Raw genomic sequence first — 12,669 nt, forward strand, 5'->3', positions numbered from 1 at the left:
TGTAAGCTAGAATTCCCAGATCTCCATGCAAATACAGAAACAAATCCACCACCTACAGCTGAAGAAATTAAAAAAAGCAATAAGTACCCTGAAAAACAACAAAGCCAGTGGAGAAGACTCAATTACAGCTGAATTTATTAAATGGTCTCAATCAAAACTTATAACCTTCAGCTCATGTTTGAAGAAATACGGGAAACTGAAAAGATACCAGAAGACTGGAAAGAGGCTCTCATCCATCCCTTGCACAAGAAAGGTGACAAGCAAAATGTAAATAATTACAGAGGTATATCTTTGTTGCCAGTGAGTTATAAAATATTTTCAACACTACTACTAAACAAGGTAGAAGCAACACTTGATAGCCAATTGGGAGAGTATCAGAGTGGATTTTAGAAAGGGCAGATCTTACTCAGAACAGATTTTCAACCTAAAGTGCATAATTCATCACAGACTTACAAACTTCAAAGATATAGATGTAACATTTATAGATTTTAAAAATGCATTTGATTCAGTTGATAAGGAAACATTAGATAATGTGATCAGAGAATTTGGCATCAAATCTAAATTGGCAAACGTTATTCGTGAAAGGCTCACAGACACCAAATCAAAAGTAAAGTTTCAGGGTGAAATATCAAAGGCATTCAACATAAAAACAGGTGTAAGGCAAGGTGATGGCTTATCTCCACTCTTCTTTAACTGCATACTAAAGAAAATAGTAAGAGAATGGAAAGAAAAACTAAAAGAAGAGAAGCTATCACCAATCAGACTGGGAACTAAAAACAAAGGTATTCAAATTCACTGTTTAGCATTTGCAGATCATTTTGCCATTCTTCCTGAAAACCTAACAAATGTTGGAATACAAATCAATCTCTTAGAAGAAATAGCCAACAAAGCAGGTTTAAGAATATCTGTAGAAAAAACAAAATTTATGACAAATATAAAAAATGCTCTGGAATCCCTAGCAACAGATATTGGCCAGATAAAGAGGGTAAATAAATTTAAATTTTTGGGATAATTTATCCAAGAAAATGGCTTAGAAAAATTCGCTATAGAAGAAAGAGTACATAAAATGGAAAGAGCTTATGGAATAACTGGGAATGTCTACAACAAAAGGTGTCTGTCTAAAAATTTGAAGATACAGCACTACAACACAATAATAAAACCAGAATGTCTTTATGCAAGTGAGTGTTTAGTACTGAACTACAAATTACACAAACTTGAAGTCTTAGAAAGAAAAATCTTTTGGAAAATACTTGGACCATCAAAAAATACAGAGGTATGAAAATTAAGAAGCAGTGAAGAAGTTCATCGCAACATAGAAAACATAAATGAGACACTACAAAAGAGGCTTCTGCCATTTTTTGGACACTTATACAGAATGAACAGCAACAGGTTAACCAAACAGATTTTTAAATATCTTCAGGACAAGAAGTCAACAATAGCCTGGGTACAAGAAGTTAGGAAAGATTTAGAAAGAAACAATATAAGTGAAAAAGATGCAACAGAAAGAGAGAGTTTCAAGAGGAAAGTGTTAAAAATGGAAGGATTTCAAGGCAAGATGGATAAGAAGACAGGGTCAAAATGGTCTGAGGAGAGAAAAAGGATACATAGTGAAAAGATGAAAGAATACTGGAGGAAAAAGAAAGAACAACAAAGAAGGAAGCATTGAAATTGGTGCATGGTCCTTAAATGACCCAAACAAAGAAAGAAGAATGATAATATCAAACAGACTTTGAACAATTGTATGTAATTAATAATTACTGTATACATAAATACATTTAATACATTTTAAAGCAAGAAAGAATATAATTATAAGTGTATGATTAAAATTTAAGAGCACTGATAAGCTCAGTGTTCAACACCATAAGCTCTACACACACACACACACACACACAAACACACACATTAAAATTTAACCAAGTATGAAATATACTGATTGTTAAAAGATTATAAATAGGATAAGAGCTGTGACCATGTGGTTGATTTGTGGCTCATTATTACTGAAGACTCAGTTATAGCTCAGTTACATCTTAGTTTTTGCTCATTATTGTTACACTCTTCTATGTTTTGGATTGATTTTTGTTTGGTGTTATATGAATAATTCAAATTTCAGTGCTTTGATGAGTTTCCCATAGTTAGTGTCACATCTGAAGTGAAGCAGAAAGAGATCCAAAGGAAAAATAACGATCCACTATACAAGCTAAATACATTTCAATTTTTTATCACATGTCACCCTGCAAATATTATTACTGCACTACATTAACAGTTACATTTTCTATAAAGTGCTTGGGTTTAACCTAAGAACATGTTTACGACAGAGTAGTGGTTTTAAGTTATAAGGTACATAGGGACTTTCATTCTTATTTAATTTTAGTTAAACAGTTTAGCCTAGTTTGAATGGTAGGCCCTGAGCCCTAATAAACACATTATTGAGTTTTATAGTTTTGATGTTCCTAACACAAAACTTAAAAGTCTTATAAATTTGATGCCTCATATGTGTTGCTGTTGCTGAGATAGGAACATTCAGTCATATACGTAATCTGGTTCGTAGCCAGCAGCATGGCAGTCAAGTAAGCAATTCTTAGCATATCTAGTAAAGGTAAATAGACAGTGAGCATCAGATATCTCACGTTCCCCATATCAATGACCTGATTTCTCTGCTTAACATAATTTCACGTACCAGGTTTCTTGATGCTACTGCCAAACGGACCAAATTTTCTGCCATTTTGTCTACAGAGGCCCAATCTTTTTTGGGTCACATGTACATAAAGTTTAAAGTTGAAGGCATTTAAATATTAATTTATGTTGTAAAAGAATTGTATTTGCTTTTGTAGACTATGCCATATGACATTAACAGGAATTTTCCCATTAAAACTTTCAACTGACATAAAAGTCATTAGTAACATTCACCTTTATCTAGATTTTGAGTACCTATGAGTCCTTTGTTTCCTGCCACAGATATCTGTTAGGCTGTCAGAGATCATGCCATGGACCAGCTGTTCTCCTGTTATTGGCAAATGGTCTGAATTTTCTGTCATTTTGTCTACATAGGCCCAATCTTTTTGCTGTCACATGTACATACAGTGTCTACTTGAAAACATTTAAATACTAATTTATGTGTTAATGAAATTTTATTTGATTATGCACAGTACACCACACAACATTAACAAGAATTTTCCATTTAAGAACCTCAGGTGACAATGATCTCATTAGTAACACTCACCTTTATGTTGATTTTGAGTACCTTTAAATCATTTGTATCTTGCCATATACAGACTGAATCACCTAAAACATACACCACAAATACTGTGTTTGTTGTTGAGGTCTTCAGTCCTGAGACTGGTTTGATGCAGCTCTCCATGCAACTCTGTCCTGTGCAAGCTTCTTCATCACCCAGTACTTACTGCAACCTACATCCCTCTGAATCTGCTTAGTGTATTCATCTCTTGGTCTCCCTCTATGATTTTTACCCTCCACGCTGCCGTCCAATGCTAAATTTGTGATCCCTTGATGCCTCAGAACATGTCCTACCAACCGGTCCCTTCTTCTTGTCAAGTTGTGCCACAAACTCCTCTTCTCCCCAATTCTATTCAATACCTCCTCATTATTTATGTGATCTACCCATCTGATCTTCAGCATTCTTCTGTAGCACCACATTTTGAAAGCTTCTATTCTCTTCTTGTCCAAACTGTTTATCGTCCATGTTTCACTTCCATACATGGCTACACTCCATACAAATACTTTCAGAAACGACTTCCTGACACTTAAATCTATACCCGATGTTCACAAATTTCTCTTCTTCAGAAACGCTTTCCTTCCCATTGCCAGTCTACATTTTATATCCTCTCTACTTCAACCATCATCAGTTATTTTGCTCCCCAAATAGCAAAACTCCTTTAATACTTTAAGTGTTTCATTTCCTAATCTAATTCCCTCAGCATCGCCCAACTTAATTCGACTACATTCCGTTATCCTCGTTTTGCTTTTGTTGATGTTCATCTTATATCCTCCTTTCAAGACACTGTCCATTCTGTTCAACTGCTCTTCCAAGTCCTTTGCTGTCTCTGACAGAATTACAATGTCATTGGCGAACCTCAAAGTTTTTATTTCTCCTCTATGGATTTTAATACCTACTCCAAATTTTTCTTTTGTTTCCTTTACTGCTTCCTCAATATACAGACTGAATAACATCGGGGAGAGGCTACAACCCTATCTCACTCCTTTCCCAACCACCGCTTCCCTTTCATGCCCCTCTACTCTTATAACTGCCATCTGGTTTATGTACAAATTGTAAATAGCCTTTTGCTCCCTGTATTTTACCCCTGCCACCTTTAGAATTTGAAAGAGAGTATTCCAGTCAACATTGTCAAAAGCTTTCTCTAAATCTACAAATGCTAGAAATGTTGGTTTGCCTTCTAAGATAAGTTGTAAGGTCAGTATTGCCTCACGTGTTCCAACATTTCTATGGAATCCAAACTGATCTTCGCTGAGGTTGGCTACTACCAGTTTTTCCATTTATCTGTAAAGAATTCGCGTTAGTATTTTGCAGCTGTGACTTATTAAACTAATAGTTCTGTAATTTTCACACCTGTCAACACCTGCTTTCTTTGGGATGGAATTATTATATTCTTCTTGAAGTCTGAGGGTATTTCGCCTGTCTCATACACCTTGCTCACCAGATGGTAGAGTTTTGTCAGGACTGGCTCTCCCAAGGCCGTCAGTAGTTCTAATGCAATGTTGTCTACTCCTGGGGCCTTGTATCAGCTTAGGTCTTTCAGTGCACTGTCAAACTCTTCACGCAGTATCATATCTCCCATTTCATCTTCATCTACATCCTCTTCCATTTCCATAATATTGTCCTCAAGTACAATGCCCTTTTATAGACCCTCTATATACTCCTTCCACCTTTCTGCTTTCCCTTCTTTGCTTAGAACTGGGTTTCCATCTGAGCTCTTGATATTCATACAAGTGGCTCTCTTGTCTCCAAAGGTCTCTTTAATTTTCCTGTAGGCTGCATCTATCTTACCCCTAGTGAGATAAGCCTCTATATCCTTACATTTGTTCTCTAGCCGTCCCTGCTTAGCCATTTTGCACTTCCTGTCCATCTCATTTTTGAGACGTTTGTATTTCTTTTTGCCTGCTTCATTTACTGCATTTTTATATTTTCTCCTTTCATCAATTGAATTCAATATTTCTTCTGTTACCCAAGGATTTCTACTAGCCCTCGTCTTTTTCCTACTTGATCCTCTGCTGCCTTCACTACTTCATCCCTCAGAGCTACCCATTCTTCTTCTACTGTATTTCTTTCCCCCATTCCTGTCAGTTGTTCCCTTATACTCTCCCTGAAACTCTGTACAACCTCTGGTTTAGTCAGTTTATCCAGGTCCCATCTCCTTAAATTTCCACCTTTTCGCAGTTTCTTCAGTTTTAATCTACAGTTAATAACCAATAGATTGTGGTCAGAGTCCACACCTGCCCCTGGAAAGGTCTTACAATTTAAAACCTGGTTCCTAAATATCTGTCTTACCATTATATAATATATCTGATACCTTCTAGTATCTCCAGGATTCTTCCATGTATTCAACCTTCTTTTATGATTCTTGCACCAAGTGTTGGCTATGATTAAGTTATGCTCTGTGCAAAATTCTACCAGATGGCTTCCCCTTTCATTTCTTACCCCCAATCCATATTCACCTACTATGTTTCCTTCTCTCCCTTTTCCTACTCTCGAATTCCAGTCACCCATGACTATTAAATTTTCGTCTCCCTTCTCTACTTGAAAAATTTCTTTTATCTCATCATACATTTCATCAATTTCTTCATCATCTGCAGAGCTAGTTGGCATATAAACTTGTACTACTGTAGTAGGCATGGGCTTCATGTCTATCTTGGCCACAATGATGCGTTCACTATGCAGTTTGTCATAGCTTACCCGCACTCCTATTTTTTATTCATTATTAAACCTACTCCTGTATTACCCCTATTTGATTTTGTATTTATAACCCTGTATTCACCTGACCAAAAGTCTTGTTCCTCCTGCCACCGAATTTACTGTAGAAATGGAAAATGCTACTGATCTGCAGTTTTCACAGAATGGATTGGTAGTCGGGGGCTTGTACTGTTAGCCAATAAACAGACTGTAATAATACTTTGAAAGTATTTTTTTTGGTGCAAACATTTACTATTTTAAGTGGAACAATGCCTCTTGACATTAACATACTAAAAGTAGGACAAATTCGAATGTGAGTGGTGTTTGTAGCAGGATTCCACTATGAGTTGTTTGTGAGATATCATATTTTGAAAAGTTCCCAAATTACACTTGAACAATACCTGTGATTTATACAATACCTGTGGTAGCCTGCTCTAAAGAACAACATGAGTGTATACACTAATTATGTAGATTCTGACCAGTAGCGAGACAACTGACCATGACAGTCTGTGTTAAAAATGACCGGCAGTGGTTGTTTGGTTCATTTGGGGTAGGGGACCAAACAGCGAGGTCACTGGTCCCATAGCATTAGGAAAGGATAGGGAAGGAAGTTGGCCGTGCCCTTTCAAAGGAACCTTCCTGGCATATGCCTGATGCAATTTAGGGAAATCATGGAAAACCTAAATCAGGATGGCCAAATGTGGGTTTGAACTGTCATCCTCTCTAATGTGAGTCCAGTGCGCCAAACACTGCACCACCTTGGTCACTACTGGCAGTGGCAATACATGCTTCCAGTCTGGTATAGAACTACTGCTTCATACGTCCTATCATTTCACCAGAGATGTCCAAGCAGGCTGTTGTAATACGTCATTCCACATCATAGCGTGCAGTTGGTATGTCCTTGTAGACAGTGTCCTTCAGCATTCCCCACAGAAAAAGTCTACAGGCATCAAATCTGGGAACAGGCTGGATAAGGTACAAGTTCTCTGCATCCAATCCAACAATTTGGAAAAAATTTGTGAAAACATGCTGCCGTGCTTCGCGTTCTATGGGCTGGACAGCTATCATATTGGTACCACAGGTTCCTCTTGGACTGCAGAGGAATGTCTTCTAGCATCTGTGGAAGGAAGTTGTGATAGTTGTGCACATTCAGTGTTCTGTCTATGAAACGTGGGTTTATGAGCTGATAGTTCACTATCCCACACCACATGTTTGCACTCCATGGATACTGATGTTCCACCTGATGAAGACAATGGGGATTGTCAGCAGACCAATAGTGCATGTTTTGGCAGTTTACCTGGCCATGATTGGTAAATGTAGCTTCACCACTAAACAAGATACATGATGCACCTGGAGTATCCTGTCTTAATGTCTATGTACAGAAGTTAACACGATTATCATAATCATTTCTATTCAGCTCTTGATGGAGAGAGATGTGATAGGGGTGGAATCTATGTCCATGGAGAATGCTTAGGACACTTGCCTTACACTACAACTTCCTCGTGCAATTGCACAAGAGCTAACATGTGGATCAACTGCAACAGCAGCAAGAACATTAATTTCCCCCTCTTCTGTCATCACTTGTTTCCTTCTCTTATGTTGCCTTGGTGTTACACTAAAATATTTGTGTGATTGTTTGAAGAGGTTGATAAAAATTCCCAAGATGATTGACATCTATTGGGATATATTGATGCATAAATCAGACAAGAATGAACTGCATTCTTCCTACACCCTCCACACACTATGAGGATGTCAACTTTTTCTGTATTGGTAAATCGCATTGTCCACTCATGACCTACTACTTGAACTGTCACACACAGACTGACTAGCAAGTTGCATTGCACTCAAGGAATACAAGCACACTGTAAGCAAACATAACATCGTCATACCTATCAACTACACAGTTTGAATGGCATAAACAAGTGTAACTTTGGAAACTTTTCACAACCTGAAAAATTGTAAACAGTTCACATCACACTCCTATGACAAACACCACTGACATCTTAACTCACCCTACTTTTAGATTGTTAATGTCAGTAGACACTCTTCCATTTAAAAAAGTATACAATTGCACAAAAATACACTTTTTAAGTATTATTACAATCCATTTATTTGCTAACAATATGAGCCCCTGACTACTAATCCATTCTGTGAAAACCACACATCAATAGCACTTTCCTTTTCTGCAGTATTTGTGGGTGCATGTTTTAGTTAATTCTCCCTGTATATCTACAGGTAGGCTGTTAGAGGTCTAGTGCTAGAATGCAAAATAAGAGACTGGCTTACTACCTCTGAATTATAACTACTTTTCATTTTGCATTGTATATTTTTAAAAATTTGTGTACCAAAAAGCCAACAAAACAGGAAATTTGCAACTAATAGTATATGGAGTATAATCTTTGTTGATATAATGGTAAGAGCTGGTTGCAAGAATATGCTGAAGAAGATAGTGGGATGGGGCTTAGGGGTAGGGGGTGGCATAACCTGTAATTGGATAAAATATAAATTTTAGAAATACCACAGAACATGCATCACTCATGATTGAAAGGCAAACAAATTTGAAGTGACAGTGAAAGATGTTTAGCTAGAAGTGGGGAGATGCATAGATAAGAAAGCAGCTGGTGAAATCTTTACAAATGAATGAAATTAATTAGGGAACAGGAAGATGAAACAAACAAAAAAACTGACAGCCAGATAAAATGGAAGTAGGTACATAAATGAGGCATGAAAAGAAAATTAGGCTTAGATCTGACAGGTTATACATTTTGTCTCATTTCCTTGAATTTCATGAAATTCATTTTCATTTCACACATGTCTATTGTAGTCATTCATACTGTGAGGCTAACTTTAGTAGCCTCAGTGGATAACCATGAGTAGTAATCGTCATTTTAGCTAGGGCTTCATGTTAGTGGAAAGTATGACACAACCATTGTCTTCAATGTATATGTCCTCCTGGCTTAATTCCTCATCTATTCCTGACCATACTGCAATATGCACTTATAGATCCTACTGTCTACAGTTGATTACAGTAAAAATCCTAGGTCTTGCCATTTTCTGCCATTACCACTTTTGTTATTAGCACTTAATCTCTCAATTTTATTTTCTGTCTCCTCTAGGTTTACTTATCTTAACTTTTGGCTCCTTTCCTGTAGGAGAAGTAATGCAAATTAAGATGGGGGAGTCTTGTAATGTAAGAGAAAAAGTATGAGTGCATAAGTAATTCAGAAATCATCCCAAGCTATATAGAGCTTATGTGAAAGCAAATAAATAATAGCAAGGAAAAATTGAAATAAAAAATGAACCATTCTGTTACAGCATAATGATTGTCAGTAGAGCAGGTATTTATCAGCTTTGAAGTGGGTGCTATAGAAACGTCCCTGAAAGTCCCATGAGTAACCATGAAATATGAGAAATGGGAGGCTGATAATGACAGAAGATGAAGCTGCGGACAAAGTTAGTCATAAAAAGCAGGCAATAGGAGTAGAGACAAGGTATGAGGCTACAGTGGAGTACATGAAATCAGAAGATATAAGGCAACTATGTGGAACTGAGATGGAAGAAGATGAGAAAAGGATGGAGGAATGTACCAGAAGAAAATGTGTATACACATATGTATACTGATGTGAGACAACACTGAGGATGAGTTAGTAGGAATGATGTACACAGCACAGGTACACACAAAATCTGTGTGTATGTTGAGTTCATGTACAGTTTCCTGTGGATTCAGTAACTTCCTGTTTCATATCCCATTTACACTTTTTCTCTTTAATTTTATCATGCATGACATTAATGAAAATAATACTGCACATGAAATGTAATAAAAACTGGGACAGTATTTCTTCATGAGACCAGGGCATGTGGCTTTGCATTAATTTCTCATAACTTAATTTTTTAATTTTCATAACTGGCAAACCCACTTTGAGTTATACTCATGAAGCCAATCACTTTCATGACCTGAAGTTTTGCAAAGAGTGGTTGGTTAAGCCTCCAATCACACATTCTTCTTAGGTCAAAACTATGGATAACCTCTGACAATAAATATTGCTGCCACACAATCAAAAAATATAATTTGGAAATAAACAGTTATAAAATCAGCAAGTTAAGAACCACAGTGCTGTGAAGATATAGCTGGATGATGAATGTATAAACTATAAATCAAATTTGTAAGCTCTAACAATGGAAAATCCAGGCTGGAATAATAACAATATTATAAAAAGGATAGATTGTTACTCACCATATAGCGGAGGTGTTGAGCTGCAGTCAGGCACAACAAAAAGACTGCTAACAGGTGAACATTCAGCCAGAAGGCCTTCTTCTACAGTAGACAACACACACACAAACTCATGCAAGCATGACTCACACACATATGATCACAGCCACTGGCCACTGAGGCATGCTTAGCTGCCTTTTTGTTGTGCCTGTCTGCAACTCAACATCTCTTCCATATGATGAGTAGCAATTTATCCTTTTCACAATACTGGATGTATAAACCCTGCATTAAATGCCATGTTGTACCACTGACACCTGATATTGAAATCTTTTATTATGGTTACGAATTTCGATTGTTCCTACATCCTAACCACCACCAGGCATATGACATTTTTCAATTACAGAGGCTGTGTTCACTCTTTCAGTGATTCATTTTCATTCATACATCATGTTTCATGAATCCCATCGTTAAAGAGAGCCTTCAAGGATGCGAAACAAGTCAAGTTATATATTAACATACAGAATCAATCACTGCTGGGTACTTCTGTAAAGGATACTAACAACAAATTATGACAAGCACTAATCTAGTCAAAATTATGATTATGGTAATTACTTTTACATTATTTCATATATGTAAAAAAAATGCTACATTGGAAAAAGTACTACTCAGCTGATGTTATCATCTAATACTTGAAACAAAGCATTTTAACTTTACACAGACCAATATATACTGAGGATCTATGTGATAAAGATATTTAAGATCATAGAATTTACATTCCTGAGTCTAAATATTCAAATATATTGTAGAAGGAATGGCTGATGAGCAATTATTTTAATCTTTGTTTAAGTAATTGGGGATTTTCAATTTCTTGCCTTATCTCCTGGCAACCTGATATGGGTTTTCACACCACAATAAAATAAATAAATAAAAGATTTAAAAAAGAACTCCATTCTGAACCTCAGACAGGGATGCATGGTCTGTATGGAAATTATTTATAGTTCTAGTATTTCAACTTCTAGTATTGTGAATTACTGAGTTCATCCTAAATTCACTCTTTTCGATAGCCACAAATGCCATTGGAGAGTATATTTATTGGCATTTTAAGAGCAAGAATCTCTAGGTTCCTGAGGTGGATTCTTCAAAACGTTCAGTTATCAACTTAACAAAATATTCTTATTGCACTTGTCTCACCTTAGCTGCAAAGCTCCAGAAGTTTATGTCTCAGAATATGAAACATTCTCATTTGTGATAAACATGACTAAATGAAAAACTACCTGACAAATACTATTTTATATTGAATTGTATCCAGATGATCTGTTTTGTAAGAGATAGTTCAAAATAGGTTAATTTTCTGCATATCACTATCAAAAAAGTAATAAATTAACAGTTCCTGCTACAGCACAACTTCTTGTGAAGCCCAGTTTGGATAGAGTATGTGCATAAGAGTGCACTGCAAAGTAAAGAGCACCCCTGTGCATGAACACAACGACATATCAGTCTGATTGTAAGTTATGCACTGGTGTCACATCAATTGTTGACAGTCTCTATAAGATACAATGAGGTGACAAAAGTCATGGATATCTTCTAATATTGTTTTGGGCCTCCTTTAGCCCAGCATAGTGCAGCAAATCAATGTGGCACGGACTCAACAAGTCACTGGAAGTCTCCTGCAGAAATATTCAGCCATGCTGCCTCTACAGCCATCCACAACAGCAAAAATGTTTCTGGTGGAGGATTTTGTGCATGGCTGACTTCTCTATTATGTGACATAAATGTTCAATGGAATTCATGACAGGCAATCTAGGTGGCCAAATCATTCGCCTGAACTGTCCAGAATGTTCTTCAAACCAACTACAAACAATTGTGACATGGCACATTGTCATCCATAAAAATTCCATCATTGTTTGGGAACATAAAGTCCAAGAATGGCTTCAAATGGTCCCCAAGTAGCCGATTATAACCATTTTGAGTCAATCATTGGTTCAGTTGGACCAGAAGACCCAATCCAGTCCATGTGCACAGTCCATACCATTATGGAGACACTAACAGCTCACACAGTGTCCTGTTGACAACTTGGGTCCATGGTTTCACAGGGTATACAGCATGCTCAAACCCTACCATCACCTATTACCGACTGAAATTGGAACTCAACCAACTAGGTCACAGTTTTCCAGTCACCTATGGTCTAACCAATATGATCACAAGTCCAGGAGAGATGCTGCTGGTGGTGTCATGCTGCTAGTAAAGGCACTCGCATTAGTTGTCTGGTGCCATAGACCACTAATGCCGAATTTTGTCACTTTGTCCTAAAGGACGTGTTCGCTGTACGTCTGACATTGGTTTCTGTGGTTACTTTACATAGTGTTAACTGTCTGTCGGCATGGGTAACTCTATGCAAACCCGTTAAGTGAAGGCTGCTGGCCACTGCGTTGTCTGTAGTGAGAGGTAATGCCTGAAGTCTGGTATTCTCGGCACACTCTTGACACTGTGGATCTCTGAATATTGAATTCCCTAATGATTTCTGAAATGGAAT

General features: G+C 37.0%; 1 protein-coding gene across 5 annotated transcripts in view; it reads right to left on the bottom strand.

The window, feature by feature from the left end:
* Positions 1-12,669, bottom strand: part of LOC124555780 (fibulin-1-like) — a 630,166-nt gene that overhangs the window by 179,747 nt on the left and 437,750 nt on the right. The gene's annotated exons all lie outside the window — the stretch shown is intronic.

Source organism: Schistocerca americana, chromosome X, assembly GCF_021461395.2.
Source record: "Schistocerca americana isolate TAMUIC-IGC-003095 chromosome X, iqSchAmer2.1, whole genome shotgun sequence".
Taxonomy (NCBI): Eukaryota; Metazoa; Arthropoda; class Insecta; order Orthoptera; family Acrididae; genus Schistocerca; species Schistocerca americana.